Genomic DNA, 18,575 nt, shown 5'->3' on the forward strand with positions numbered 1-18,575 from the left:
GGTGGTGTATACCAATTATTTTTTCCATTTTAATGAAAATAGTTTTTCTCTCATAATATATCCTGATAGTGGTTTCCCTTCCTTCTGCTCCTCCCAGTCTCCCTCTCTCCTCTGGATCCACCCCCTTTTTTTATCCTATTAGAAAACATACAGGTTGCCAAGTGGTGGTGGTGGTTCATGCCTTTAATCACACCACTTGGGAAGCTGATTCCAGCAGATCTCTGGGAGTTCAAGGACAGCCTGGTGTACAAAGTGAGTTCCAGGACAACCAGGGCTACACAGAGTAACTCTGTCTCAAACAAAAAACAGAAAAAATAAGTGAAGAGGGGAGTGAGGGAGGGAGGGAGAGAGGGAGAGAGGAAGAAAGGAAAGGAAAAAGGAAGGAAAAAGGAAAGCAGGCAGGCAGTCAGGCAGACAAGCTTCTAAGGGTAATAATAAAATGAAACACAATAAATACAACAAAAACTAACACAGTGGAATTGGACACAATGCTATGGGCCTGGGTTGCTCATTCACTATGACCACGAATAAATGTTTTTTCAGTTGAATCTTTAGTATGCATTACAACTAAAGTTATGTTTATTTGAATATTATAAACATGGAAACAAACAGGAATGCAATGCCCCCCACTTATGTCTCACAAAAGAGGAATTATTTACCTTTTTATAGCTACAGATCAAACTCTCCTGTCTATGTTGACAATATTCTGCCCACAGAGAGTTGTACAGTCTCTAGAGTCTCAACTGAGAAGAAAAGTGGGTCCTGCCAAAGTGTTCATAAGCACAGCAGCAGGCCAGGCTCTAGGAAGGAAGAGAGTTGTGACTGCACTGAGTATGGACTCAGGGTGATCTATACCTGTGACTCACTGATTTAAAGACTTGGCACCTACATTTTCCATGAATAACTTTTAATAAGAAGAACTTTATTAAATACTGTAAGGAGATACTCATGGCGCCAAGATTGCAACCGAGAGTGCTCCCAAGATGCAGCATCTAGTCAGATCAGTCCAAGGTTTATAAAGTGAAAAACTCACAACATTACATGCACTCTGTCTACATGTAGGCAGGGTCTAAATTTAACATATATATCTTGCAGTTGCCCTAATCATTGAGCAGAGTCAGCAAGTTTGATTACAAAAGCAGAAATAGAAGTTATTCTTCAGACCTATTATTTTGCTAAACAGCAAATTCTATAAGATCACTTAATAGTATTCAGCATCTGGGGGTGGGGGATGGGAGATTTGAGTTGCTAGGATACAGCCTACACAAGATAGGGCCTTATACATTAGAAGTCTTTGTTTTTGTTTTTTGTCTCAAGCGTAGTGTAGTAAATCTAAACTTTAAATGTAGTGTTAACTATCACATTCTCCCTTTGAGTTGTAGCCTGAGTTAAATCTTTGATACTGTGGTGGCTACCTAGTATTTCTAAAGCCAGATTTCTAAAGTCTCAACCTTTTGGTAGAGGGGAACTAGTTTACTTTGAACCTAGTATTTCAACCTTTTGTTGAGGATAAAGGGCTAAGTATTCTTTGCTGTAACTGCTTCTCAGCTGAAATTAGGACTTTGTTGTCATGAAGGCTGAAATGTTAGCCAAATGCCAATGGGTGGGGGTTCAGGCAGTGGAGGGAAATTTGTCAGAAGCACCTGGTTCACTGAGCCAGCTGAAGAGACACCAATCCTATCAGGTAGACTGGTTCACATCAGCTTTAGCAAGTCAAGGGCTCCAGCCATTTGGAGCAGTTTTCGTTCTGCAGCTGACTCTGGATGGTATCTGTCAGCCAAGTGGAAATCTGGTGAGAAGATACAGATTGCCAACAGAAGCTAAACCTTAGGAACTTAAAGGAAAAACTTCACATTTAGAACTTAACCCTCAGAAATAAGCAATAGGCGTAGAATCTCAGGCTGTTGACTGATCGCAGTACTTATATGGGGTCCATTTGACCTGTGACACATGGATCCAAGTTGTGTCTTTTTGTACCTCATATGAATTTTTTAATTTACAAAATGATAAAATCTTTAGATATGTTAGTTTATTGCTGTTTTTAATCTGTACAGAAATCCATATTGTAAAGAAGCCAGTAGACTCGTGCCTTTGAGTCATAACAAAAACTTGAGAGCCCAAAAGATAATACTAAGTCAAAAACATAAGCATCTCTTTCCTGAGGAATGGATAAATACATACATTGAACAGAAATGTTTATAGCATAATAAAGGGCATCTTTAAGTCTCTATTTAAAAGACATCTGAAGGAAACTTTTACATTTTAAGCTTGTGACTGTGATAATGGTAGTCACTGTTTTACCAGAGTCAGATTAAAAGCTTCTCAGAATTTCACTGAATAATACGTCAAAATTATGAATTTAAATTAACTTAAAATCAAAAATTTTAGTATCATGTTATATCTTCTTACACCCTTATAAATTATATAAACCTCAAACATTTTATGAGTCATTGCAAAGGACTTTTTTGTAAACAAAGGAACAGTAAAATGTTACATTGAAATGTGTTTTTCTCAGCATGTCAGCAAAGTCTGTGAGTTTCTTTTGTACCAGGAAACCTAATGGCTCTAGAAAAAGCAAGGTCTGATTTTCATATATGAAATGCATTGACCAGGCAGCTGCTGTTAAACTGATAAAGCTACAGTTAGCCATCAACAGCGTGATCAGACATGTGAGAAGGATAAATTTGAACAGGGAGTATAAACTAAATGGCCTCTGTATCAGTTAAAATGACAGACCTACTTTCTATCTGGATGGTTACCCTAGGCTCCTCCTTAACAATCCTAGTAATCTCCATGGATGCAGTGGTTTCGGTGTTTCAGTCACATAGGGTGATGTTGACACTTTTCGTTGCCACATAGGCCTGCATTGGCCTTTAGCTGCCAGGCCCAGAAGATCCCCGAGGGTGAGAACTTGAGAGACTGTCCTCCCTTGGCAAGGCAAAGAGGGGCAGTCAGTTTTCTAGGGTCCAGTTTATCCATAGTTTAAGTGGGGTCCTGGTGGTGGGCAAGGTATGAGACATTCTTTCCCCTCTGGTTAGCATTATCCAGGGGGAGTCACCTTCTTTAGAGAGACATTAGGGTCCCCATAGGTACCTAGTATTTTTCTCTATCCTGGAAAGCTTCATTAAATATTTTAAATGTCATAGTCAATAGATCTCTGAACAATTATCAGGACAATCTAATAAGTATACTTGATTTTAAATAAATTTTATTTGTTTTTAGTTACTTGGTTTAAGTTTAACCTTGAAAACATATATGGAATGCCAAAAAACTATTATCCTTATAAATGATTTATATTTGTACTTAGCGTGACTACAGTATAGCTCTGGACATATTAAAAAATAATCCCTTTTAAGCCCTAAATAGGAAGTAACCTAGGCTAATTTTTTTTAACTATTTAAATTGAATTTTCAGGCCTATTCCTCTATTTGAAGTGAAAACTGGAATTGGCAAAATTACAAGGAGAATTTCTACATATGTAAACTGACAGCATCTCTACTTTGCTAAATGAATACTTAATGAATTTGAGGACATTTAAAGATAAACATTTTGGTTTAATCTATGACATTTGAAACACAGTTGATACCCAGAAGACCTGTTATGCAATTTGTTTTTTCAAAAGAACAATGAATTACTAACCATAGTTGTTCCGCGCCCCTTTTCGAGTCCCCTTCGCCCCCGAAAGAGACACATGAGGCAGTGTTCGGGTGGTTACCACAGCGAGGCTTTATTCTTGTATCAGCAGAAGTGGAAAGGCCCAAAGCCCGGGAAAGGCACTGCTATATGTACCCTAGAGTGGCGTGTTCACTTCTGATTGGCTGTTCACTCAGCACCCCATATTACGCCCCAGGGATGGGCAGTGACTTTGGAGCGCTTTTGCCTTTTGCACCTGCACAGTTAGTTGTTTATTTGTGGGAGCACAGGATGCCCGCACCGTCTTGTAATGGCGAATGTTGTCACACTCACTGTGGCCCCTAACACATAGTAAACAAAAATCCCTTTTATATTATCTTAATTTAGGTATAAAATATTTAAAAGCTTTTATTTTTATCTTTAATCATTATACTATAATAGTCCTTAACTGATGGTTCCAAATTTTAGACCTCTCAGTTATTTTATTAAAGAACATCATAAATGTAAAAGAGAGAATTATCTATACTTTTTTATTTATATAGTCTTTTAATTTTTCATAAATGTATGTAGGTATAGCTTTAATTTCTTATTCATTAAAAATGTTTGTTTTAAATCTTATCTTTTGTAAATCTTGCTTGTATGATGTTGTCCTTACTATTATTTGTAGAACTAGAATTATAAGAATTTATTTTCATCCAAAATTGAATACCTGTTGTATTTCTTTAGTTGGTTTATATCATGTGGTTATCTTAACCAAGATAGTAGTGAAGTTACATGACTGTTATTTAAAAAGCATCCATTTTTTTCAACAAGAGTTGAATCCAAGTTTATAAATATATACATATATGTGTATATATATGTATATGTGTGTATATATACATACACACACACACATATATAATTGTAGTAAATTAAGATTGCCCATGTATAGATTTTTTTAAATTATCAATGCTTTTTGTTTTATGTTCTTAAGTTAACCCTTTGTTGTAGACTTTATATATCTTTGGTTATACCCAGTCAACATATATATCTTGAAATTCAGAAAATTTGCACAATAGTTTTTCTAATTTTGAAATAGTTTTTATTTTAGCACAGTGAAACCAGTAGTCTATTTTTTGGCCGTTTGCTTTGCCTTCTTTTCCCACATAAAATCAGGTGGTTCATCTGACATAAGACAGAGAAGAAATTTTTGGTACAGGCTTTTAATCCCAGTGCTGGGGAGGTAGAGCCAGGCTGCCAGCATGGTCTACAGAGTGAATTCTAGGACAGCCAAAGATACACAGAAAAACTCTATCTACAGATCATCTATGCCCATGAGAATTGGATTCAACAGGTAGCAAGGTGCTCCTCCCTTGAAATGAAAATTTTGTCTGTTTTAAATGTACAGATGTATGTGGTCACTACATCTTTATTTCTGAATGGTCTTAAGTGTATACATTTACTATGTTCTGCATGTCTTGGTTATAAAATATTGGTTTATAATTTATGATGTATGGTTAAAAAATATATAACATTAGAAACAGAAAGTTTGCTTAAAAAAAAAAATAACTCAGGGTTAAAACCATTCTGGGCAACAACACATGACATGAGCCGACCAAGGAAATGGGTCTCTGAAGATACTTTTATTTTATTATTTTTTGAAGATACTTGTAAATTGGGATAATATGTTTATTTAATTCCTGTCCTAAAACTAGATTTGTAAAAGATAGGATTTAAAAATGTTTCTTTAATGAGGTATTAAAGCTGCACCTCCATTCATTCATATACAAGAACTTTTCTTGCTGGCTGTCAACATTTATAACATGAAAATAATGCACTTGGTATTGATTTTAGAGACCCTGGATTGTTTAAACTATTAAAAACTTGGTTTTGTCTTCTAAAAATTGTAGTTATGCGCTACGATTTTACTCTTAAAAAGATACTTTATTCTGATATTGCAAAAGCAACTTTAAAAATTGTAGTTAAACATAAAGTTATGTGGCATTTTAAAAATTATTAAATATCTTATTAAATGTCTCTATTAATATATGGTGGTTACAGTAAAGGAGGAAATTTTAATGAAAATAACAATAATGACAATAGAAATTATAGTGACTTTAAAAATTATAGCAGACCGCAGCAATCAAATTATGGGCCCATGAAGGAGAGACAATTATAATGAAAGAAGCTCCGGGCCATCCTTATGATAACAATTATGGATCTGATGATAGAAATAATAGAATGATAACAGAAGGTTTTCATTTTTGAAAATGCATCTATTGATTGATATAATATGATGTCCATCATGTATACATTCCTGAGGGTTATTTTTAATCTGTTGTACCTTTGTCTTTGTAGTTTTATTTTAGTTACATCAGATCTATATTGTCTTATAAATTATGGTAATGATACCAGGAATAAAACTTAAGTAATTTTTAATTTAAAAATTATATTAAAGGGTTAAAACATTAAAAAGAGTTAAGAACAACTGGCTCCTGACATCCACCCCCCTTTCAGTTTGCCTGAGCTCTAGTTAGGCTCCAGCAGCCCCTCCTGGCAGTCCAAGGAACAGTAGTTCTCTAGCCAAGACCCTTACCTTCTCAACTTGTTAACCCTTTCCTGTCCTGACACCGCCTTCAGCTTAAATTAAATCATACAGAAAACTGGTATGTGCTATAATAATATACCAGATAAAGGTCAGATAAGTTCCCAGTCTCTTTATAGACTATTCAAGTTTGATTTTGGTACCCGAAGAGCTTCAATTCAAAACTATGACTTTTTTAAAGGCTCAACTATAACAGGGATTGAGAGCCAGTACCCTTATAATGATGGAATCTTTTAATGTTCAGAAATATATATGTGAAGTCATGCTAAGGACTGATGCAGTTAATTTCAAGATTAAGCTTTAGTCTGCTATTTTATGTTTGCAAGGTACAGTTTAGAGCAGATAACTAAAAATGGACAGAGTGTATTTAACTCAGATATGTTAGTAAGTACTAGCCCTCAAACTTCTACGAGATCTGCTGAATACTGCATTTAATATGTTTAAACTTACCATGACAAAGCCTCCCAACTCTTTTTTAAATTAAATGTGTTCTTTTTCACTTTACATCCTGCTTACTGCCCACTCCCAGTCACCCACCACAATCCTCCCATCCCCATCCCCTTTTCCTCTGAGTGGATGAGAACTCCCTGAGTATCTCCCCACCCTGGCACTATAACTCTCTGCTAGGCTAGGCGCTTCCTCTTCCACTGAGGCCAGACAAGGCAGCCCAGCTAGAAGAGCATACCCAACAAAAAAAAAAAAAAAGCAACAGCTTTTGGAATAGTCCCTGCTCCAGTTCTTCAGGACCCACAAGAAGGCCAATCTGCACATCTGCTACATATGTACATGGAGGCCTAGGTCCAGCCCATGCATGTTCTTTGGTTGGTGGTTCAGACTTTGAGAGCCCCCAGTGTCCGGGTTAGTTGACTCTACTGGTCTTCCTGTGAGACTCCCAAATCCTAACATTGATCCCCCAAGGTTTCCAAGAAGATATGGACACAATGACAAAGGAGACCACCAGGATTGTGGTATGATAATCACTGGACATAATTATCCCAATGCCTTACCCACTGCCAGGGCCCAACCTGATCTGTGGACAGAGAACAACTAGAAAATCGATTGCCACATGTGGCTTAAGACAAGTTGAGGTCAGTTTCCCTCATGTTCCTCCTCCACAGAAAAAGCCTCTTTATCTTCTGGGCCTGGTGGCCAAAGAATGGCTCTGCCCTTCATGGCATATAGATCACAGGAACCTGGGACAATTGTCCAGGTAATGAAATATGGTCTAGTCTCTGTCATTTTAATTGACACATAGGCCATTTAGATAACAATTTATCCTTCTCAGGTCTCTGACCTCATTGATGGCTAAGCTAGTTGTAGCTTCACAGCTAGAGAGCAACAGACAACTAGCTCCTTACTGTGTTAGTTCATTAGTCAATTCATTAGATAATCAAAACTACTAGGTCACTTATTTAAAAGGACAAACAGGTTCGCCCTGTTCACAGGCTTTGTGTTACAGGATGAAAAGATTTTAATGTACCTTCTCACTATTCTTTAGTTTAAATAACTGCACTCAATAATCAACTCTCTGTACCTCATAATAAATAATTAGAAAAAAATGTAAAGTTTAAAATTTATATAAGGTCTGAGGATCTAAAAATGTTTAAGGGTCTAGAAAAATGAGGTTGATAAATGCAAATTATAATGTTAAAAGGTCTAAGAAAATATTTTAATATATGTAATTTGTAGAGAGATAAAAATAGGGTAAAAATAAAAAAGGTTTCATATTTCTTACCCCCCATGCTATTCTTATTTCAAAGTTCAGAATTTTAATATTGATCAATGGAATTCTGATAAGCTAATGGAACACTGGAAGCTTATAATTCAGTCACAAGCTCAAGATTTTAAATTCCCTTCGTCTGTCTTCTGACCTCTAGACTGAAAAAAAGAGAATGTTCTGTGCCTTTTGACCCAAACCTATGGCTTTTACTAGGTCTCAAAGGCATGAACCTACTACTGTTGTCTTCCTGTTAACTACTTTTTCTAAAATATAGGTTTCAATGCAATGGTAAGACTAATGTGTGTCCTTTTGTAAAATAAAATTCACGTAAGCTTCAGAGAATCAAAAACAGTCATGAGAGTTGGATCCGGATCCATCTGCCACTTATCAAATGTACTTCAGATCATTATACCTCCCTTTTCTTGAAAATGAGCTTTCTCTCTTGGTCTTGGGATTCCTCAACTTTCTCAATTACTAGACAAATTTAACTTTTGTCCCTAGTCCATATTTGTCTCAGCAGATTTTCACCTGGCTGACGGACTCAATCCAGGGATCACCTGTGGAGCTCCTGAATCCTGGACTTGCTGACAACTGATGTTAACCAGTCCACTGACTTTCATCTGGATCAGCTAATCAGATCCTTCTGATGAATGCCCCATTGCCCAGCCTTTGACTAGCATTTCAGCCTTCCTGGACCCCTATGACAATGTCCTAATACCAGCTGGAAATAGTCACAGAAAAGAATACATCGTCCATTGTCCCACCTAACGGGCTGAAATGCTAAGTCAGAAGGAAACTCCCTGGCATAAGGGACAAATGGCTACCTATAATGCCAACTGACATATCACGAAGCAGCACATTTCCACTGGCCATCTTATGGTCCCCCACACCCAATATAACTAACTCCCTGGCCTCAGAGGAAAATTTTGAGTCAATAATTTGACTCATTGGAACAACTCAAAAGAGGGAATGTTGAGGCCTGCTCCTTTTAACATAAATGTAGCCATTTTATATTCAGTCTCCATTTTGACCATAAATGGAAATTAAGTTCAGGTCCTGAGACTCTACTTCCCAGAAATAATTGTCCATTACTGACACTAACAGAATTCTCCTAAAAGGTCAGAACACTATGGTTGTATTATTTATGTTCTGTTATCTCAATGTTCTGAAACTCCCCTGCTCACCACCCATCCTCCACACCTCTTACTTCACTTAGGACCACTGAGCTTAAAGGTCAGCTGATAATACTTTGTCTGGTTAGCCAAAATGTGGTACTGCCTTCACCCTTGCCTTCTGAACTTCTGAACTTAGATTTTCCTATAAAAAGCCTGCCCTAGGAACAGACTGGTATCACAATTAGGCTCCTGCGTCCTTTCTTGTGGTTCTGATCAAGAACTGATCAAGCCTTGGGGTATGTGTTCAATAAAATATTCTTGCTTAACTATGATCAATTTTTGTATGTTTTGACAATTCCTAAACTCCAACAGAATCCATTTAAAGTTAGCATGGCAGGAGGTGGTCAGGTGAGTCTTAATATCTTGAATTTGGGAGCCCACATAAAGAATAGCTTCCTCCAGAGCATTGACTACATTAGTCAGTCCTCTATCTCACCACAGAAGCTGTTGTGTGTCACATTGTGTCCCACAGCCTATCCCTCTGCCTGCACATCTTTACGTTCATTGCAATGAGTCATTGGTCTGGTTTGAGACCTTTGGCTTCTGTGACACCATCAATCAGCTCTCCTCCAGGTTATCCTGCTGTTGCCCTGTGTCTTGGAGATCTGCAGCTTTGGAGCAGAAGGACTGGCCCTTTCACAAATCTCAACCTTTTACAGATGATATAGATTTGGGGGTGGGCCAATTCAGAGCCCTGGATCTGGGCCTAGATGGTAGCTGAGCTGGTCAGCCTGCCAACTTTCCCTTATCTGCACCACCAGGGCTAGCTCTCCAGCACTGCCCTAGCTAGGCCACACAATGCTGCTATTGGCAGGAAGCAGGATCAGCTCTCCGGATGGCATGCCCTCGGGGCCAGCTCCCTCACACCCATGTCTCCAGAGCCAGCTCCATCATGCTGCCCAGTTAAGGTGCAGGGCCTACTCTCCCAAGTGCTACAGCCAGTGAGTAGGCAAGGATAGTTCCCCTCACATGACCACAGGGCCAGCTCTCCCTAGTACTGCAGATAGCAAGTGGGAGAAGAGATATCTCTTCCATACCCACACTACCTCACACCAAAGGAGTGGCAGGGCCAGCTCTTCTGTGTTCTCACCCTTGGTGCTGGCTCACTGTGCCCCCTCCACCAGGGCCAGCTCTACTGTTCTGCCCAGATGAGGTATTTGGCCCATTTTCTCAGCCAGCAAAGGAAGGGCCAGTTCACCTGTTCAAATGACCTCAAAGCCAGTTCTCCCGACTGCCACAGGTGGTTAGGGGGAAGTGGGGAAGAGCATCAACCCTACACCCACACCACCTCATGGAAGACTAGTAGTGAAGCCAGTTCTCCTGCATGTTCCCCCTTGGCTGGCTCACCTGCTCCCCCACAACTAGGGCCAGCAGCACAACTGTGTTGTCCAGGTGAGGTACAGGCCCTGCTCTCCTGAGTCCTTTCAGCCAGTGAGGGACAGGACCAGCTCTCCTGTTCTCAGGACCCCAGAACCAGATCTCCTTACTGGTACAGGTGAGGGGAAAAGGGGAAGGCATCACCCACTCCAGACACCCAAACTACCTCGTGACATACTAATGGCAGGGGCAGCTCTCCCATTGTTCACCCTCGGGCTTGCTAACTTGTGCCACTGCCAGCAGGGTCAGCTCTTGCTGTGCTATTCAGGTAAGGTACAGGGCCTACAATCCCAATTGCTGCAGCTGGTGAGGGACAGAGCTCTCTCTCCCTCACTTAGGACCCGTGGGCAGCTTTCCAGATTGCCAGAGGTGAGGAGGGGTGGGGTGGGGTGGGGCATCACCTATATTCTTGTGCCACTTCACACTAGATGAGTGATGGGGCCAGCTCTCCCACACTCACATACATCTTTGGAGCCATCAGCTCACCCATAACCCTGCCACCAGGATCAGCACCACTGTGCAGCCTGGTGAGACACAAGGCCTGCTCTCCTAGTGCTGCATCCCAAGTGAGAAATGGAGCCAGCTCTCCGGAATGCCCGGGGACAGGGCCTCTGGACATACACGGGGTCCCTACTGGCTGTCCTGGTCAGGGACATCTCTATGTTCTGTACACTGATCTCAGCTGCTGCAGTAGTGATGGCCTCAGATATAACCTTCAGTGGCAGCTCTAGCTAGGGCCTCACTATGGCCCCAGGTGGCAGGGATGGGCACACATAACAGGCTCCACCTCTTAACCCCGAGTTGGCAGTTCCACCACTCTCTTCTTAATGCTCAAGCTGCTCCACTTCTCTTTCTCTCCCATCTGACACCACATACTCACACATTGTGGTGGCTCCAGCAGCAGGTTGACCACGAAGCTGGTAGGCCCCTAGGTGACATTCTCTATCCTTGTTGCATGGCTTGGTGGCAAGTGGGTGTCTATAGACTGCCTCTGCCATGCACTGGATGGCAGGTCTGTGAGTGGCATGCAGTCCACAGGGTTGTCTCCTCTTCCTCCTCCTTTTCTTCCTCCTCCTCCTTCTTCTCTTTTTCTTCCTCCTCCTCCTCTTCTTCCTCCCCCTCCTCTTCTTTCTCTTTCTCCTCTTCCTCTTTCTCCTCTTGCTTCTCCTCCTCCTTCTACTCCTTTATTTTTACGAGTCCTAGGCATAAGACAGATTTGGACACCAAGCCAGGCATCAAGCTAGGGTGAACAATGTACTGCTGTCTGCTCCACCCCTGACTAATATAATATAAAAACACCACCACCAAGAAGGTGTCTTTTTGCCATTTTCCAGGAAAGATTTCATTTTTTAACGGCTCAGTAATAGCCAGTATGTAAATGTACCACATTTCCCTTATCCATTCTTCTGTTGAGGGACATCTAGGTTGCTTCCATTTTCTAACTATTATGACTGCAGCAGCAATGAACATGTTTGAGCAAGTGTCCTTGTGGTAGGACAAAGCTTCCTTTGGGTATATGCCCACAAGTAGTATAGCTGGATTTTGAGGTACACTGATTCCCATCTTCCTGAGGAACCACCACACTGATTTCTCTACAAAGTGATTACTGTGAAGAGTGGCTGTAGAATTCTGCACCCCCGCCAGCAATGGATGTTCTCCTTATCCTCATCGGAACCAGCATGAGCTATCTTTCCTCATCTCTTGCTTTGTTGAGCTTAGCCATTCTAATGGATGTAAGATGAAATTTCAAAGTCGTTTTGCATTTCACTGATGGCTAAGGATGGTGACCATTTCTTTAACTGTTTCTCAGCCTTGGGAGATTCCTCTCTGGAGAAGTCTCTATTTATGTCTGTACCCCATTTTTAATTGGGTTGTTTTTTTTCTTGAGCTCTCTATATATTTTGGATATTAACCATCTATTAGATGTGTGTTGATTCAATATATATTAAATATATAATTTATTATATATAATAAATACATTATATATATATTCCCCATTCTGTAGGCTTCCACTTTATCTAGTCTTTTGCCATGCAGATGCGTTTTTATTTCATGAGGTCCCATTTATTAATTGTTGATCTTAGTGCTGTGTTAACAGTGTTGTTTTCAGAAAGTCTTTTCCTGTGCCAAAGTTATTTCCCACTTTCTTGTCTCAGGTTTAGTATAACTGGTTTTATGCTGAGGTCTTTGATCCATTTGGAGTTAATTTTTTGTGTAGGGAGATAATTATGGCTCTATTTTAATTCTTGTACATACAACCATCCAGTTTGACCAACACCATTCATGGAAGTAAATGGCTGTGTATATTTATGACTCTTTTATCAAGAATCAGATATCCATAGGTGTGTGGATTTAGAGATAATTAACAAGCTAAAGATCAAATACCAGTGAAACTCTGTCTCAAATAAATAAATAATAAGGACCCAGCTATACCACTCCTGGGCATATACCCAAAGATGCTCCAACATATAACAAGGACATATGCTCCACTATGTTCATAGCAGCCTTATTTATAATAGCCAGAAGCTGGAAAGAATCCAGATGTCCTTCAGCAGAGGAATGGATACAAAAATGTGGTACACTTACACAATGGAGTATTACTCAGCTATTAAAAATGATGAATTCGAGAAATTCTTAGGTAAATGGATGGAACTAGAAAATATCATCCTGAGTGAGGTAACCCAATCACAAAAGAACACACATGGTATTCACTCACTGATAAGTGGACATTAGGCCAGAAGCTTGCAATACCCAAGATTCAACTCACAGACCACAGGAAGCTCATGAAGAAGGAAGACCAAGTGTGGGTGCTTCTGTCCTTAGAAGGAGTAAGAAAATACTCAAGAGAGCAAATATGGAGACAAAGTGTGTGACAGAAACTGAAGGAGGGGCAGTCTGGAGACCATTCTACCTGGGTATCCATCCCATGTGCAGTCACCAAAGGCAGACTCTGATATGGATGTCAGGAAGTGCATGCTGACAGGAGCCTGATATAGCTGTATCCTTAGAGGTCTGCCAGAGTGTGACATATTCAGAGGCAGATGCTCACAGCTAACCATTGAACTCATCAAGGGGCCCCCAATGGAGGAATTAGAGAGAAGACTGAAGGAGCTGAAGGGGTTTGCCACCTCATGGGGAGAGAAACAATACCAACCACCAGAGCTCCCAGAGTCTAAACCACCAGCCTGGGAGCACCTAGAGAGAGACCCATGTCTCTATCTGTGTAGGTAGGGGAGGATGGCCTTGTCAGGCATAGGTGGCAGAGGAGGACCTTGGATATGTGAAGGCTGGATGCCCCAGTGTGGGGGAATTTGATGGTGGGGAGGTGGGAGTGGGGGGGTGCGGGCACATCCTCATAGAAGCAGGAGAAGGGGGGATGGAATAGGGGGTTCCTGGGTGGGGCATGGGGTAAGGGGATAGCATCTGAAATGTAAATAAAATGTCCAATAAAAATAAATAAATATATAATAAATAAATAAAACTAATGAATAAATAAATGCATATGTGTGTATCTGCACATGTGTTTGGGTGTGCACTTGATTAGTTTTGGTTTGGAGTTTGTCAGATATTAAAATGGTCACACCAGGTCTCCCTTAATGTATTACTTGTTCTTTTATCCTTGCAGCTTTTAATACTTTTCTTTCTTCTGTATGTTTTATATTTTAATTGTTATGTTCCAAGGGTTCTTTCTTTTATTATCCAGTTTCTTTGATGTTCTGTATGTTTCTTTTACCTTTATAGGCATCTCCTTCTTTAGGTTAGGACATTTTTCTCTATGGATTTTGTGGAAATTATTTTCTGGACCTTTGAGCTGGAAGTCTTCTCCTTCCTCTAATTCTTTGACAAAGGTATCTACTTCTTCTATTGTGTCTTCAACATTTGAGAGTACCTCTTCCATCTGTTGGTAAGGCTTGCCTCTGAAGTTCTTGTTCATGTTCCTAAATTTTGCATTTCTAATTTTTCCTTTTGGGTTTTCTTTATTGCTTCTATTTTCATGTTCAGGTCATGACTGTTTTATTCATTTATTCCATTGTTTATTTGTGTTTTCATATATTTATTTATTTCCTGTTTAAGGACCTCTATCATATTCATAAGGACTATTTTAAAGTCTTTTTCTTGTACTTCAGCTATGTTGTAATCCTTAGGACCTGTTCTGTTAGGGTTTCTGGACTCTATTGGGGACATATTATTCTGGCTTTTGTTGACTGTGTTTTTACACTGTCATCCAGGCATCTGGGTTTTGAGAAGAGTGTTCAATTCTAGGTGCATATACAGTCTTATCTTGGTTGGGTGAATGTTTTTCCCTTGGTTTCTGTTGTCCTCTCTAGTTCTTAGAAGGATGTGGTGATTGTGTGTTGCCTGGTAGGAAATATATCTGGGTTCCTGATATGTATGGCCAGTGAGGGTCCAAGGAAAATGTGTTTCTATGTATTGGGAGCTAACACTTGAATAAGAATGGGTGCCTTCTGGTATGGGTCCTATCACTGAACAGATCCCAGGCAGCAGCTTTGCCCCCAATCTCACAGAACCCAGAGGAAGCAGGACTCCCAGGAGCTCTAACCTGGGCAGTATCTTAGGTAAGCACACAGCAACGCCCGCCCCAAACAAGGAGTACCTGGGACCTTCTAGGACCCAGGAAGTCACTCCTGGCCCGCAGCACTGGTTCCTTCTGGTCTGTGCCTGTGCACTGAGCAGATTTTGGGCCCCAGCTCTAACCCCAGTAGTAACACCAACCCCACACAGTTCTTATACAACCAAGAGAATAGGAAAGACAGGCCCCAGTCAGAAACAGGGCAGGTAGCACTAAAGAGATCCAAATGGTGAAAGGCAAAAGCAAGAACATAAGCATCAGCAACCCAGGGTACTTGGCATCATTAGAACCTAGTTCTCCCACACAAGAAAGTCCTAAATTCCCCATATCACTAGGAAAGGAAGGTTCAGATTTAAAATCACTTCTAATGATGATAATAGAGGACTTTAAGAAGGACATAAATAACACTCTCAAAGAATTTGAGGAGAACACAGGTAAACAGGTAGAAGCCCTTAAAGAGGAAACACAAAAATCCCTTAAAGAATTACAAGAGAACACAACCAAACAGGTGAAGGAATTGAACAAAACCATCCAGGACATAAAAATGGAAGTAGAAACAATCAAGAAATCACAAAGGGAGACTACCCTGGAGAATAGAAAACCTAGAAAAGAAATCAGGAGTCCTAGATGCAAGCATCACAAACAGAATACAAGAGATAGAAGAGAGAATCTCAGGTGCAGAAGATACCATAGACAATATTGACACTGGAGTAACTCCAAAGATGCTCAATTTCTTCTTAGAATCCAAGACAGGAAGCTGTCAGGAGCAGACAGGTGTCTAATCAAAATGAACATTAATATAGAAATGTTTATAACGTCAATTCTGTGGACTTCTGATGTTTTCAAAACCAAATATCCATGTAAGGTAATCTGGACATCTACAGACAAATTACTGTCCAGAAAAGGACACAGTTACAGAATAGTCGACTGATTATATCTGCCTAGACAGAGTAATCAGCCCTTAATCATTCTGCATTACTAGGTCTGTCAGATGATCCTGGGCCATAAGGCTGAAGATCAGATGCTCCAATGTTTTGTAGTATTGGGACTGTACAGGTGTTCAGTGGTCTCTATAAATTGGCTAAGTTTTAGAAGCTATGCTTTGTGCTTCCCATAATTTCAGTTAACTCAGTCATTCTGGATTTCTGATGGGGTTGAAGACTTATAGTCTCATAGCCAATCCTGGCTATTTACTTTTAGAGAAAAGATTTGAAAGGATGGTTTTCAGCTGACATCCATTCTAAAGCTAAGAAAAAAGCCAGGTTCAGAACTAAGTGTTTGAGTTAGGAGAGATGACAGAGGTTCTGGTTAGTCAACAAAATGATGGACTGGGTATTAGGTCTATCTTGTACCTTATTGACACATATTGGTATAGTTATGCTCTAATTGTATTTTGAGAGAAAAGTTTTATTTTAACAGGAAGGGTGATATGTAGGAGGAGCTAAGGTGGGAGGAGTAAGGAGAGGAAGAGGAGGAGTAAGGAGAGGAAGAGGAGGAGTAAGGAGATGAAGAGGAGGAGTAAGGAGAGGAAGAGGAGTAAGAAGAGGAGGAGGAGAAGAAGGAGAGGAGGAGCTAGGTGATGAGAGAGAGAAGTGGGGTGGACATAGAGGCGGATGTTCGCGTGTCTCAGCCAGTCAAAGATAGTTGATATATCTAGGTTGGGTATTGGGTTACACTTCTGATTGATATTGAGCACTACCAAACTTATAAAGCCTTTGATTAATATTTTAAAAATTGTAAAAAAGCAAAAAGGAGAAGGGGGCATGAGATAAGGGTTTTCTAAGGAGGGGGAATGGGGAAAGGGGATGGCATCTGAAATGTAAATAAAATATCCAATAAAAATTAAAAATTGTAAAATAAAGAATAAATCAAAATATTACCAAAAAAGAATGGGCTAGGAATTGGGGGTGGGTGGCACTGAAGGTGTCCACTGAAGGGAGGGTAGCAAGTTGTATTCTACTAGGAACTGTTTTGTCCCCTGGGAATGGGGGCAGAGAGTAAGAAGAAGCTGCAACAAGTGATCTGGTACAGAAGTGGGGATGAGACTAGAGGATTGGTCCTGGAGGAAAAGGAGAGGTTAAGATCTGCAATTATCTCACCTACATCCTGGCTGGAATAACCTGTGGGTTCCCAGGAGTTTATCAAGGATTACAAATCAGTATGAAGGAAATAGTGACAGGGAGGCAAATTAACTTTTAGATTACATTATTTGGGTCCTTTCATAAACACTTTAAAGGTAGTTCTTAAAGCTTCCTTTTTTTCCTTGTGATCTATCCCTCATACAATTATCTTTGTAATTGATAAGACAGAACAAAAAGCACATGGAATACAAAATACCTCCTTAACAACTGCTATTGCCTGCAGGATAAATTTCTGTGAAGCCAATTCCCCTCGATTTGGGGAACCTAGCACTTTGCCAAAGACTTTTGGTTTATATGTTTAAATCAGGAGGTTACTACAATATATTCTGTGAACAAACTAGCATGGGCTAAAGGAGTGGGGGGGGTCTGTGCTCCTTGGTTCTATGCTATAGATGCAGACACTGCTACCTTTGTACATTTACCTCTCTCCAATTGGAGACAGACATCCTCAGTGGACTCCTCCAGGAAGATGATGCTGTTCTCCACATGCCAGCAAAAGAAAGCAAAGGCTTGGTCTTGATTTCAAGGTGGTGTCTGGAATACTCTGATCCCTGGACTTATACAAGGTCTTTTACAAGTGCTGCTAACTCCTACGCAAGTGCCTATGCTGGGGCTTGAGAAAAGAATACTCTGTCTAGTCTGTGGCAGTTTCCTTTGATGCCAGGACCTGCTGCGTGCAATCAGCCAAAGCTCAGAAAGCCTCGGAACTAGTCCCAAACACATCTGGAAAACTCTTTTCACATTCTAGGGTGCTTTGTGGATTGGAGCATGGCTACAAGTGCTAATATGCTTATAGAGAATCAATTTCATCATTTTCAGTTCCCCATGTGCAAACTTGAGTCTTGGGTGAACAACAGAACACTTCCTTTCAAGTCAGGAGTCTAGTATACATGAAAGGGAAGGGACATTGGGGACGGGATGGTTGCATAACACAGAAATATTTATCCCTGTGTTTTAGGTACTATGAGAATGTGAGAAGTGGGGGTGTGGACTTTTTAAATGTACAGGAATGACTCAATATGATTACTGGGACATAAAAACAGAATAGGAAGAAAAGGATCTACTGTTTAACCTAGTTCCAAAATGATGATGTATTATTTATTCCATGCTTGTAAAGCTTAACCAAAAATTCCAATGCTAGGAGCCAACAAAATGGCCCAGTAGATAAAGGTGCTTGCTGCTAATCCAGATGATCACAGTTAAAGTCACGGGCTATGCATCATGGTACCATTCCTTGGGCAGGAGGTCTTGTGCTGTATGTGAAAGCTAGATGACTAAGTGTGAGCCTGAACAAGTGAGCCAGCAAGCAGCATTCTTTCATGGTTTGTGCTTTAAATTTCTGCTTGAGTTTCTG

At 40.2% G+C, this 18,575-nt stretch overlaps 1 non-coding gene across 1 annotated transcript; it reads right to left on the bottom strand.

Moving 5' to 3' along the window:
* Positions 1-11,679: 11,679 nt before the first annotated feature.
* On the bottom strand, positions 11,680-11,828 carry LOC117695617 (small nucleolar RNA SNORA48). Its single transcript, XR_004604668.1, has one exon. It is a non-coding gene; the product is annotated as a small nucleolar RNA SNORA48 (small nucleolar RNA).
* Positions 11,829-18,575: the final 6,747 nt, after the last annotated feature.

The sequence above is a fragment of the Arvicanthis niloticus genome, chromosome X (genome assembly GCF_011762505.2).
Source record: "Arvicanthis niloticus isolate mArvNil1 chromosome X, mArvNil1.pat.X, whole genome shotgun sequence".
NCBI classification, from domain to species: Eukaryota; Metazoa; Chordata; class Mammalia; order Rodentia; family Muridae; genus Arvicanthis; species Arvicanthis niloticus.